The 13232-nt window shown below is 42.8% G+C and overlaps 1 long non-coding RNA gene across 4 annotated transcripts; it reads left to right on the forward strand.

The window, feature by feature from the left end:
- The first annotated feature begins 3030 nt into the window (after window positions 1-3030).
- Window positions 3031-10735, forward strand: LOC128787094 (uncharacterized). 4 transcript variants are annotated; one of them, XR_008430570.1, is made up of 8 exons: window positions 3031-3147; window positions 5259-5426; window positions 6974-7048; window positions 7156-7242; window positions 7628-7761; window positions 7902-8533; window positions 10388-10471; window positions 10563-10735. It is a non-coding gene; the product is annotated as an uncharacterized LOC128787094 (long non-coding RNA). The 4 variants fall into 4 exon arrangements; XR_008430571.1 differs by lacking the exon at window positions 6974-7048; XR_008430568.1 differs by lacking the exons at window positions 5259-5426; window positions 6974-7048.
- Window positions 10736-13232: the final 2497 nt, after the last annotated feature.

A 13232-nucleotide genomic window follows, 5' to 3' on the forward strand; every position in this document is an offset into this window, starting at 1 on the left:
TCTAAGTTTGGAAAACTCTGAGTTATTATTTAAACTTCAAGGCAATGAGATGTAGTATAATATGTTGATTTTTAATGTGAAAAAAATGTCAATAATATCTTTTAAAAATTCATCTACCTTTACCTCATAATCTCTGTGGTAAAACTTGGGAAAAATCCCATTAGTTGCATAAAGTTATATATCTGCTTCATGAATCTTGGGTTAGTAGTTTTGCACATAACTGGGTTAATGGGTTTGTTCACTACCAGCTGTGATTAGTCATTATTTTCCTGGAGGGATGAGTCAGATTTTTTTTTGAAAACATAGCTCTTTTAAGTGTAAAATTTTAAGATCATACAGACAAAAATATTTTATGTTTTCTGTACCAACAGGCAAAAAAGCATATTAGGAAATACTCTCATGATTATCATGATATGTGTTTGAATTCTAAAGAAGTTGTTGGCACTGGTCTTTGTGGAGTTATGCATGCTTAGAAAACCCACTCCCAGGAGCCTGGGTGTGCAGCTCCTGATGTGGAAAAGCCCTATCACAATAAAAAGGTTTGGTATGGGATGCAGCAGCATCTTCATTGCCCTTCCTTACTTGAGGAATTAGGAGAAGACTCCTTGGGAGCTCAGGGGGACCATGGGAAGCAGCCTGTTCTCAGCCCAAGCTTCTCATGTTTGGGGCTGGATTTGGAGAAGCCCCTGTGCCACTGCTGAGCACCCCCTGCTCACAAGGGCACTTGGCTGAGCTGGCTCCTTTTCCAGCAGGGGCTGGGAGGAGGTGGGCAGCGCGTGGCACAGGCACCTCTGCCTCGGGGGCCACCAGCACACACACGGGCTGCGGCTCTGAGGCCCATGGGAGAGATTTAGTTGCTCAGCCTGTGTCAGATATCAGTGCACAACCTTGTATTTAACATGACTGTGAGGCTTCTGGACTTTATCTCTTAATGAGGCACAGGCTAGCCTTGGGGGACACTGAATCATCATGTGTCCTGAGAGCTAGCTTGCAACCAGCAGCACTCACTATTGGGAAGGCATTGGTCAGGAGTCTGCATGAGGTGACACTAGCTCCGGCCACAGCAATCAAACATTAAAACAGATACAACATTGTCAGATACAACAAGTTTAGATTTCTTTTGGTTCTGTTTCATTGGATTGATTTGGTTCAGATGTGATTTGTTGCCACTTCCTGCATCTCCATGATGGTTCCTTCAGCTGTGGAGTATGGTTCCTTGCACCTACTTCAAGCATAATGCAAAATCTCATGTACATTTTTCATGCAGAAGCTTCATCTGTATTAAACATGGCAGGCCAGAGGGTATGCAGTATGCATCCTTGTTTTTCTTAGTAGACTGAAAAGAGAACTACAAAGAAAAAAGAAAGGGGAGGGGGGGAAGGAAAAAAAAAAAAAAAGAGAGAGAGAAAAATTAAAAGAAACCTGGATATATAAAGGAAGATGTCAAATTCCAAAACCTCACAGGAAGCCAAATTTTCCAGGCACAAGAGAAGTGACATTATCCAAACGAAACCCTAACACAGCATGGAAATGTGATGAAGAGTAAGGCTGGTATTTTCAGTAAAGCTATAGACATATATGTAAATACAATCAAATTGGGAACACATTCTAGGGATTAAAGAGATCTGTGTAGCACTAAAAGAAAGGAGCAGCAGATGTAACTGCTAACAACAAAAGAATTGACTTCTGGCCAAAGCTCAAGATTTTCTTGCACCCAACCCATTGCTGCAAATGAATCTGGACACAGTAAATAACTTGTAGCAACTTGTAGATCCAACTTCTTTTTGTTTGTATTCGTGAACTAGCTACCATTTACCAACATGCTGACTTTTATAAATGAGCTTCTTCAGAGCTGTTCAGCAAACATGTTATGCAGATGGATTCCAATCTAGGCAGTGTCACTGCTCCTTTAAACTGAGCTGCTGCAGTGGCTGTGAGATGGGCAGTGACCAACAAGCACTGATGACTGAAGAGGAGCAAAAAGATTTGTGTCCTGAACAGCAGATTACTGGCAGGAGAGAGGCATGAACTTCCCTGAAGCTGATTTTCAAGCTTTAAAGAGGTCCCAGGCATCATGATTCATAAGCCTCTCTTGATGAAGGAGGGAAGTACATGATGAGAAGGTACACTTAGTGGAGTAATGACCCGCTTAGGAGCAAACAAGACCCTCCAGGATAATCCAAATCTGTTTTCAATTTCTTGGTGTCTGTAGGGAGAGGTCTCTGGACATCTTAACAGTAGGTATTAAGCAAGCTATCAAAATTGGACTGTATAATTAGGAGATTTTGCCAGGTCAAGATATGCCCTAAATAAGTCACTTCAACTTCCACACATAGTTGAGAGCATCCTGAACACACAAGAGGAGTGCTCAGCCAAGATTAAACTGGAAATAAGACCTTGACAAGCCTTTTACTTCTACTGGTCACCTGAACAATATCAACAGTATAACACTATTGATTTAACACTCCTGTCTGTGTGTTGTGCAGACCTGAATCCTGATGAGATAGGGAAGCCCATAGAAATGCTTCTATGGGCATTATGTCCATTCTATGGACATATACTTCCCAGGTTTTCACAGCAAAGGATGCAGTTTGACAACTTATAAGTAGATAAATATTAGGAAAGCAAATGCAGATGACAGGGCTTTACTGCCTGCAACAAGAGGATCCTTGACTCATATTATTCAGTGGTCCAGTGAAAGACAGAAAGGGCTACCATGTGATTCCAGTGGGAGACAAAGAAACAAGCATCTTCTGACCATTATTACTTTTAAGGGACTGGAAGCAGCAGATCTTCTAGATCTGAAGAAGGAAAGGAGCTATATGGTGGTGACAATGTGCAATTTCTCTGTTTCCCAAAATGTTCCATGCTGATGCCATACCAGAGCAAAGGCATGAGCAGGCCCTGCCCTGTGCTGGGTGTCACTCTGGCAGCCTGGCCATTGGGTGGTGTCCCAGCCCTATGAGATCACCACCATGGGGAGCTGGGTCTGCCAACCCATGGCTACAATCCCATGGCACTAGGCAACTTCTCTGCTCTCCCTTGCTTGCTGTAAGCCACTGTGCCATCTCAAACTGAGCCTACACCACAAGACCAAGCTCTCATCATCTTTACATTGTGGATGGCAAAAGATTAAACAATGAAAAAGTAAGACCAATTTTTCTATTTTTTATTAAGACTGAACAATAAATTGACACACAATAGCTTTATTTTTGCAAGATCCTGTTTGGCCAAGCAAAAAGGGAGCAGATAAAGCAACTTATATATATATATATATAAATTTGCACTGCTTTTTAAAAAATCTTAAAGTCTGCATTCAAGCATTGCTGTTGATGACCCAGCATGCTAAACACTTTTTAATATCTTATTACAAAAGCTTTTCAGCTTACTTTTTAAAAAATGAAAATCTGGTTTAATATAAGAAGCCTGTAAAATTGCCAACTATAAAAGAACATCATGCTCTCTTTTTTAAAAAAATTATTTGAAATGCTTCTGAATTCCCAACATACTTATTGAGATCCAAGGTTATGATCTAAGAGAAAAGTTATGTTCATTTAATTAAAGTAGCCTTTTACATTTTTAAAAAAAATATTTTTGAAACATTCATATTGCCATTTATGAGCTTTGGGAGTACCAGAGGCTCTGGGGAGTGCTAATGACACACAGATAGCCATGTGTTGCTCTCACCTCTGCTGTTTCCCTGGGACTGATTCTTCACTGCTTGTGCCATGTGCAAAGTAGCACTAATCTATGTCTGTTTTATGAAGCTTTCCAATCTTTGATTGCAAAACACTTAATGTTGGGAAATGGAGGCACAAAAGGTGAGCTGATTCATCCCATGGGTCAAGCTGGAGACTAGTGGCAAAGCTTGGCTCGAACAGTACCCTCTCAAGTGACCTGTGCTGGGCCTACCATCTGAAATTGCTGACTCCTCCACAACCCATTGCTACTGCAAATGCAAAGGATGGAGAAACATGTTGGTTGGTTTCAGCGATTTATACTGCATCAAAAAGAAAGTCAGCCCCAGTGCACAGTCAGCATAATTAAAAGAGAGCAATAAGAGACCAACTGGTATTTAATAGGAGATCAGATTGGCAGTTTCATCTCAGCTTCAAATAGACAAGTGTCTTCAGAGCAACACTCTGGCCACTTTTAGGCAACTGTATAAGTGCAGCCACAGCACCAGCCAGCCACCGAGCCCTGTCAGCACTGAGTGCTCTTCCCTGGAATTCCATTTGATACCTCCTACATCATCAGAGTAGATGAAAGCTGAATACAAAATCCCAAACTGCACAACAAAATGAAGAAATTAATACAAAAGGATCTCTGGCTCTCACCAGACAAATGGTGAAACAGTTTGATTTTCTTCTCTGCCTCAAAAGTTAAACCATGCTGACCTCCCTCAGAGTCACAGATGTACTTATGAGGTCTAGCTCCGTGCCTAATTGCCAGAATGTTGGAATGATAGAGCCTATTTTTAAATAACTTCCCCTCCATCTTTGAAATCAAAGAGGAAGTATGTGATGTAAAGAACAGCCTAGGTTCAGATAAAGTATTAAAACTTATGGGAAGGAAGTAAAGCACAAGTAAAGGAAGAGAAGGATGGCCTAGCAGCCAAGATAAGGCTCATAAATTCCCCAGGCTTAAGGGCAGAGGCGATGCCAGAGTGTCGTTCTTGTTCGTACTCTGGGTCACTAAATTTTGCCCTGTCAGGCTGCACTGAACTCAGACTTACTATGGCATAATTGGGATTGGTCCCCATTTTATTTTGTCTAAGTCTCAGTGAAAAATTAGCTAAATCCTCATTGCACTGAAAGAAAATTTTCAGGAATGGGGGTGGAAATATAGTGAAAGTAAGCAAAAAAACTTTTACCAGAACTGTCTTGGATGAGAAGCACGGCAGGGTCAAAGCTGGAGGATCCAAGATTGTATCTGTGATGTCTTGTTCTCTAGAGGCTTGACCCACGCAGGGGTGTGACAGCTGGAGCAAACACATCCTCCCTACCAGTGCAGGGAGACCGGCGCACCTGGGCCATGCAGGCAGCATGGATGCAGTGAATGCAGGCTCCCCATGCAGGACCAAGGTGCAGGCTGTGGGCAGTGCGTGCACAGCCACAGGCACAGAGCTGCCTTTGCTCCTCGTGCCTGAAATTCATCGCCACCCCCAGGAAGTGTCACTCCTCCAAAAAGGTTGGGTTTGTAGCAGAATAATCTTTTTGTCTATGAGGCACCCCAAATTTCACATCTTCAAATTCCAGGAGTTCTCTTTGTGCTTCCATGGTCTGCTGAGACACAGTGCTGGGAAGAAAAAGCAAAACCAAGGCAGAAGCCTTCCTCAACCCGTTATTCCTCTCTGTGACTGTTACTGTTGCAACAGTTTGCAGGGAAAAAGCAAGGAATGTATCAGATGGAGGCCAAACATCAAGGTTAGACTGAAAAGTTAGACAGCCTTTGACTGTAAACTGGTTAGCTTTCTCTCTACAGGCTCTCCTTCTATTCTAAATACAGCACCTGGTGCAAGCCTGGTGTGCAGATGGCCCTGCCACGGTGCACACAGTATGCAGCCCTCCCAATCTGGCAGGCAGCTGTTTCACTTTCTTTTTGCCAGGCAGCCAGTTCAGGATTGTTTTTACTTTTCTTTCCCCTTTTCTGCTCCCTCTGTACTCAGCCTTACCCTCTGCGATGTAAATTGGAAGAGCAGATGTATAATCTGGGAAAGTTTCCACATCCATCTTTTAAATAGGAAGGTGGATAAGCTAACTCAGCTCTTTAAGGTCCCATTTCGGAAAAAGCACTTTAGGCACATGCTTAAGTCCTGTTGATTTAGGAAAGGCAAGAAAGGCTAGTGATTTCATAGGTCTTAAACACATGCTTATGTGTCCTTCCTGAAGAGCAATATGCACCTGAACAGTGGCCCAATTATGCCAGTGCAAAAGGCACAAAAAAAAAGTGTTCACTGTAAAATACACAAGCCAAGTAATGTCCTAGTTTAGCTCTTTACAATGGTAACAGTTTCATTGACTTTTTGAGGTCAAAGAAATGTACTGACTCCAGAGTCTTGTTAGTTTTGAGGAGCTCAAAGTCATAAGAAAACGTTTAAATCCTGGTCACCCCCAAATCCTTCAAACCTCTCCTATACCAATAAACTCTTGCTACCCTTATTCCTCAATAAAACTTTGACAGCATTACTGGACCAGGTGCCTTCAGATTTTAGGAAGAAGAAATGAAAGTAGCTAAAGATTCCTCACTAGGGATGCTTCCCACCAGATGCTGAGATGAAATCTTTTCCTCAGCTGCTGGAATACCACAGAGATTTGTGGTACAGCACAGGCAATTTCACTGGTCAGTCAACCGGGCTTGGAAATGGGCAGCAAACTGGTGTGAGCTGCTCCCTGTGAGGACTGAGTGAGCTGCATGCAAAGCAATGGTTGTCCTCTCTTTTTGCACATTGTTTTCCCTCCCTCCCAGCCCCTGCATACAGCCTTGCAATCCACTCCCCAGCAAATCCATTCTCATTGTTCCTCTGCACTAACAGAGGAGGAGACCCTTTTTCTCCGGGGGACACCCTGAGAGGCTGGGCTTGCCTTTCTGCCCCCAGCTATCTCTGCTCACAGCTTCTCATCCTGTTATCAATGACTAAGAGCACCTGGCAGGCTGCCCTGTCTGGAAACACCTTTCAGTGCCCCACTGTGAATGCAAGGTGGGGAAAGTGCCCCAGCCCAAGGCCCTTTCCCTATGGCTCCCCCAGCCCCATCACTGGCTGTCTCCTTTGCTCTGCTGCCCACTGAGCTCCAAGGCCAGCCTCTGGTGGCACATTGTGAGCCCCGCATCTGCGCCAGCTGCTCTTAATGAAACAGGCAGATATCTCACCTGGGTATTCCTGATGTGGTCTCCCCAAATGCCCCAAACAAAGCAAAAAACTGAAGCAGAGCTGGCTCCTGTGAAGCAGAGTAATCACTGCTGCCATTTTCAGGGTCCTTTCTCGAGGGAAGCAGACTTCCAGCCTTCATGAGAGTTGTACCACAGATCAACAAGCACAGAGATACAAGTAAAGAGATTTGGTTTTTGGCAGAAGCCTGTTGGCTTATGATTTCTGCCAAGAGGTTGTTGTGCAGGTTTTTGTTTGACTTCTGCTTGTTTTATACTGTCTTTCAGGAAGATCTGAGGAAAGTGGAGAGCCAAGGTTCTCCTGCACAGTCCTGATGCAATGAACCCAGGTATCAAGGCACAAGTCAAATCAAGGTAGGAAGAAGAAATTTGGCTGGAGAAATAAGTTCGGAGGCAGTTTTATTTTGTTTTTTTCCCTTAATCATAGCCTGTGGATTATTAGAGATCACCTTTCACTGCAGCTGCCTATACTGTAGTTGACCTATGCAGTAAGAATTTGGTCCCCAAGCCTGGAAGTCAGGCACCCTTGATTTCGCTTAAACAATTTTAATTAAACAAGGAAAGGAAAAAAGGGAACTGACAGTTATGAATAATGAAGTGGAAATGAGTTATGAATACAATAAGAACTAATTAAACCGTGACGGTAGGAACATGCTGATTTTTTTTTGTCAGACTTTTAAATGAAATACATATGCATTAAGGAGGGATTTAAATCTGCTACACACACTTTCTTTTACAGCACAACTCATGGCAGCTGTTAGTCACGTCACTTAATGCACTACTGCATCAGGCTTCAGACACCAGTGAACAGCGCAGGACAGGAACCTCCAACAGGAACCTGTATGGGAGACCATAGGAAATGATGCTGGAGAAGTAAGTTTTACCTTCTGTTAGAGATGTGCTTGCATATGTGTACACTGAACCTGTGGTACAGCAAGTACTGTAAAGCCAAATCATTCCCAAATGCTAAGGTGCTTCAGCCTGTTCTAATAAAAATATCTGTATTTTCCTAGCATGTTACTACTGAAGATGTGCAAATAACAATAGCAATATATTGCACCGCAACAAAAATGAAATCACCGGCAAGGGACCATCCCACAGACCACCTGCAGATTATATATCATTTCTTTTCAGAAAAGTTGGAGCAGAGGGGAAAGGGGATTATTTTATTCCACAGAAACTGATGGCAGCAAGCTGAAAATGATACAGGAAATATTCATTCCCCATTCCCAAAGGGAGGAGCAAGGGCCAGTTCAGAAAATTAAAAGGCTTTACTGAAGATTTTCCTGGAAGAATTCCTCCACAGGCTCCTTAGTGCTGATTTTGAGGCAAAGAACAGTAGGAGCACTGAAAGAAATGACTGAGACAGTAGCTGACCAAGTAGCCTCTGCCTCCCCTTACCCAGCACTGTGAATTCCATCCTGTGTGAATCTGCACTCATAGACTCCCACTCACGTGTACATGGATGGCTGAGCATCACCAAAATATTCCTGAGGACTGACTGCCTGCCTCCAAGCTTGAGACTGACTCCAGACTTCCCAAATTCTTCAAAGCATCCCTCCAATTCCCTCACCCTATGCTTGCTGCTTGTCCACACTGTGCTCGAGTTTATCATCTCCAGCAGAAAACGTCACTGAGCTAGAAGGTCTGGTAACACCCGAAGAAACCATCTTTTTCCAATTGTCTTATGGAGAGGATTGTGTGATGTGGTTGCTGTGGAGACTGTCGGGGTGCAGCAATATATCTGAGAACTAATCACTTCATGCATTCCTTGCTTCTTACGCATTTCCCTAAATAAGTGCCAAGGACATGGGAGGCAGAAGTAGGGGGATCTGTGACCTGAGCCACCACGATGAGAGCAGTGGGCTACACCTGGTCCTTGGGAAGTGCCTTTGGGCCTGTGCTCCAATCTTCTCCCTGTACCTTTGCTCAGAGGAACTCATATTCAAGAAGAGACCTTGGAGGGCCCTTTAATAACTTGCATTCAGAGTGCCACAAAATAATTTGGCCCATCTATGCAAAAAATGTCTTTTTCCTCAAAATGGAAGGGCTGTATTTTCATGGAGCTCACTTGTGCACAGAAAGTCTCATTTATGAATCTACTACATGCAGTGAAAATGTGCCCTTTTTGTGAATAAAGCTCCAACTGTCTGCTAACAGTGCTAACACACTGACATCATTCTGCAAACATTTTCACGTAATACAGTCTCTGACAAGCTTTGTTTCCACTCAGGTCAAATTACTTGGAAAAATCACACTTTTCCCATTAAAGAATCATTTTCTCTTTAAGCAGTTTCCAGTGTACTCCACCCCACCAACTTCCAGTTGGAGCTGGCTCACTTTTCTTGGCCCAGCCCAATGGCCAGAGCCCACGCAGTTCTCAGTGCCAGGTCAGATGGGAGCCAGGCAGATGCACTCAGTTCAAGTATTAATCAAGATTACAATTGCTTAAGCAATTTCAACTCCAACCACAGTCTCCAGCCAACAGAGGTTAGAAAGCTCTGCACCTTGGTGAACAAGTAATTTGTAGAGACTTACAAAGCAACACTTTTACTCCCTGCATTTACCCAAATATTTCAAGTCAGGTGAGTCTTGCAAAAGGGTTATTTGAACAAGTTAAAGTATCCTAAGCTACCAAGTAAGGTCCATCTTTGCTGGTACACTCTAGGTAATTCATAATTTCTAACAGCACAAAGCCAGTTCACAGAGACTAGTTTGTGACAGAAATAAACTGAGAGGAACAATTTTGCCTACAGTAGAAAGTTGTCACAAATATAAGTGGACTAGCAGTGGAGGCTTGATGTGTGATTTGAAGATGAGGAGTGGAGCTAACTTGTTGCCATGTAAATTATCCATTGGCATATTTTCAGAAAGAGTGAAAGCTCTTTTTTGTGGCTGTGTGTTGAACTGTACACTAGGCTGCAAAATGGAGCTACAGGAACAAATCAGTTTATTTCTGTATATGTCTACTTGAGAGTAGCTGGAAATTCAGAGCTGGAAATCAAGCTCAATTCTCATTTTGACCAAATGTGACTGAATTTTGGGAAGGCAACTTGACCAAAAACATCTCTGCTCAAAAAAAATCCGTGGGTAAGAAATTAGTCCTTGTACATTATCTTCTCTGCAGGAAAAACTTGCTTTCAAAATTTTTGGCTTGATTACTTTTTGGTATAACTAATGACCTCTGCATCACTTCCTCTATGAAATTTTCACTCTGACACCTTTATACTTGATTTACTTCCTGAATTACTGAATAATGCTAAAGTCTTTTGTAAGTGAAAAGGCAAAGTTCAAGCACTGTCCACATGCAAATGTGTCTTTCAAAAATCTGTAAATGTGGACTCTTCAGTCTCACAAAGATATATTTTGCTCCTAGAACCAGTTTGCTTCTATTAGCTGTTATAATCTGAAAGATTTTTTTAAACAGCAAAATACAATACATATTTTCATAGAGTCTTTGTCAGCTTTAAAATTTTATTTATTTTTCTTCCTTTTGTAGAAAGCAGGTAATTTTGTTATCCCCACTCTACAGATGGGAAAATGCAGCTCAGATACTGTGAAGTGGTCACGCACTGGACAGATGGTGAGGCAGGGAGAGAACTCATGCCTTCAGAAGCTTAGTATGATGCTTCAACATAAACCAAGCAAAGTTGTTCTGCCCAATATCTTTATAGGTCTGATGACAATGTGAATGGAGTTGAGATCCCTTATAAAGTAATTTCTGTAGTCCATGCATCCTATGAAGTGGGAAGAAACATCAACTCAGTATAAGATTCTTCAAGCAAGAAAAATAGCACTGTAGTAAGAGCTGTATATAATTCAAACAAATTAATTTTTTTCCTTTGTCTCCATTCCTTTCTGCATATTATTTGTATTTGCATTGCTACTTGTATATCATTCTTCTAAATATCCTCTTGGTGAATAGGTATGTACTTTCTCTCTTTGTTTTTGTTACCAATGTTTAGAAGTTAGAATGTGCTCCTTTACCTAAAAAAACCTATTGTTATAGGGTTGCTTCTATGCAAAGGTTGCTACAATGGTAAAACATGTTTTATTTCAATAAAAATTGTCCACGAAGATGGATGCAGTGGTTGCTGCATAGACACATAACTTGCTTCCCTTAAGGAAAAACAGAAGTCACACAGCAAGGATGAATGACATACATACTGCACAGAAGCACAGTGGAAAGAACCAGAACTGTCCTTTATTTATTTGTAATGAAAAAAAATCAACACATTGTTTAAAATTATTCGGGTTACACAGAGGCAGGCAGGTAGGAAGAGAAGAAGGAGAGGTGGGAGAGAAGAAGGGAAAAAAGTATGAAGGGAGGAAAGAGGGAAGGAGGAAGGAAGGAAAAGGGAGGAAGGGAAGGAGGGAAGAGTTCAAAGTTAGCCACTAAATCTGATCAAGGGACTGGCTTTCTAGGATGCACAGCAGAGATCTAAGGAGACATGAGGAATGTGACTTTGCTGTGGTGGTAAATGGCTTCCAGAACTGACCCTTGTCAAGCAACTACAAGCATGGGCAGAGCTGGCGTGCAACTTCCTGCACACTTCTATGGAAACAGGCTGTAAGAACTCTGTGTTTGAAGTGGAAAGTTCCTTTGGGCTGTCTAACTGCCCTTGTCATTGATGGGGATTTGATCTTGCATTTTCAGCCTATATCCAGGCTTGCACTGAATCACTTTACAGACAATCACAGATATTCACATGGTGCTTTGATAACACACATTGGGAAGTCTGTAGTTAAGCAGCCCTGTTTAAACTGAGCAGCTGCTTCAGGATTAAATTCCCCATGGATTCTATGCCCCTCAATGTTATCATAAGCATTTATGTTCAGCACAGCGAGTAAGGAAAAAAAAAAAACATATACAGATATAAGGTAATCAATTAAGGGTCCTTTCTCTTTGCATGCAAATCTCTGTCATCCATTTGTTTGAGTCCTTTTGAGAGAAATTAACTACTCCTTAAAAGTGAATATTTCTTTCAAATTGCTCTAAAGGGACTCTAAAAGGATAATTTGGTTTAAGAAATTTACATTGTAGATGTCTATAACTGAATCAGTCTTAACAGAGATAGCGAAGGTTGTGCTGATAATATCCTTTCTTGACTTAGCTGAGGAGATGCTAGTTAATGTCTTGAAGGTCCTGGCTTCTTAAGCTTACCCTCAGCATGCTTATCATCCCCTGGCAGCAGTGAGTTCAGCTCAGAAACTGAGAAACGTTTGCAGCAGCTTGTTTTTTCCTAATGTCCTGGTCTGAGCACATGGTCTGGAACTGGGCAATACAGTGTCTGGTCTATCTGCAGCCTGATAGCCTGCATCCTCTGAAAAGGATCCCCAAACCACCAGGCTAATGGGACACTAGCCTAGCTCTCAGATAAAACCTGTCTGTTCTGCAGTTTGGGGCACCAAACTTCTGCCCAAACTGACAGGAGTGTGCTGGCATCATCAGTCGGGTGGTAACCAAGGGAAAAGTCAGGTTCCTATCCAATGTAAAATAAATCCATATACATTGTCACAGGGGGAAGGGATTAGTTTCCTCTCTTCCTCAACCCACAGCTGGACTGACAAATTAAGCTCCCATTTGCCTTTTCTCCCCACTCCTTTTTGATGAGCTTGACATGCTTGGCTGCCCCACCTTCTCTGGCTTGAGTTCTTTGCCCAAAGGCAGGATGGGCATTGGGGCACCCAGCAGCAGCAGTGACTGGGATGGCTCTTCCTCCCTGCCTGCCTGAGCCCCACGGCAGGGTGAGAAACAGGGCCTAAAATAGGAGTCCTAGCCTGGGCCATTGTCTGAGCAAAAAGCAAACCAACACAAAATATCTCTGTGACATTTATTTCCATGTGCTGATGACAGCCCTAGAGGATTTGAACCCTGGGGATACAGGAAAACTCCAAGAGCCACAGCCTTTTCTTTGGCTGGCTGGGCTTGGCAGCAGCCCTGCAGGGCCACACTTGCACAAGTATGTTACCCAGCCCCAGAAATGTTTGGTTAGTCAGCACCCTGCCAACTTTTGCTTTCAGACCCAGCTGAAACATGTACAGCACCTTTTCTGCTCTCACGTGTCACAACATAAGGGTTCTCTTGCGTATCACCCTCTTTCTTACCTGCTGTTGTATCAAAAAGTATCAAAAAGGGTATAAAAAAGCCTGGTCTTAGCCCTAAGCAAAATCTCCTGACAATGCTCACAGGCTGGCTGGTGCATTTGGGTCACAGCCATTTTTCACCTGTGTCACTGCAAAGCACACCGCAAAGTCCCCTGGGGTGTGTCAGGCTCAGGTGGTCCACTTCTAGTGAGGCTGCACCCCAAACTCACTCAGTTCAGTCAGCCCCAGATTGTACT

The sequence above is a fragment of the Vidua chalybeata genome, chromosome 4 (assembly GCF_026979565.1).
Source record: "Vidua chalybeata isolate OUT-0048 chromosome 4, bVidCha1 merged haplotype, whole genome shotgun sequence".
Lineage (NCBI taxonomy): Eukaryota > Metazoa > Chordata > Aves > Passeriformes > Viduidae > Vidua > Vidua chalybeata.